We start from the raw sequence: 541 nt of genomic DNA, 5'->3' as shown, positions 1-541 counted from the left end.
CACACACACACACACACACACACACACACACACACACACACACACACATGCATGCATGCAGGTGCAAAGACAGCAAAGACTGCTTTATGCGCTTTGTCAAAGTATGAATTATGGAGGATGGCGTGACAGTTTGTATTTAAGTGATGTCAGCAGATCCAATAAGGCTATGAGGAACAGATGTACGTGAGCTTTATATACTCTGTGTGCTGCACTGTCAGACGTCCCTGAGGGGACAGTTGAAGACGAATGTGTTGGTAATTTACAAGTGTGCTTAAATACCCATTATTCTTTCCACTGCAAGCTCTCTCTAGATCCGCCGAGCTCATTTATCATCACAGCTACACAGCAGCAGGAAAACACATGAAAGCAGAAAGAAAAATGAGCAGCTTTTTGCTGTTGGGATTGCATCACTCCAGAAGCTTTAAAGAACTGTTTAAATGCATTATGACTTTTGTGTTACTTTGGTGGTTTGTCATCATCATTGCTTTCACTGATGTGTGAATACCGAACAGTTTGATGGGGGCAGGAAACACAAAACTAA

This window comes from Austrofundulus limnaeus, unplaced genomic scaffold (genome assembly GCF_001266775.1).
Source record: "Austrofundulus limnaeus strain Quisiro unplaced genomic scaffold, Austrofundulus_limnaeus-1.0 Scaffold855, whole genome shotgun sequence".
In the NCBI taxonomy this organism is placed as follows: domain Eukaryota; kingdom Metazoa; phylum Chordata; class Actinopteri; order Cyprinodontiformes; family Rivulidae; genus Austrofundulus; species Austrofundulus limnaeus.
This window is presented reverse-complemented; position numbering follows the sequence as displayed.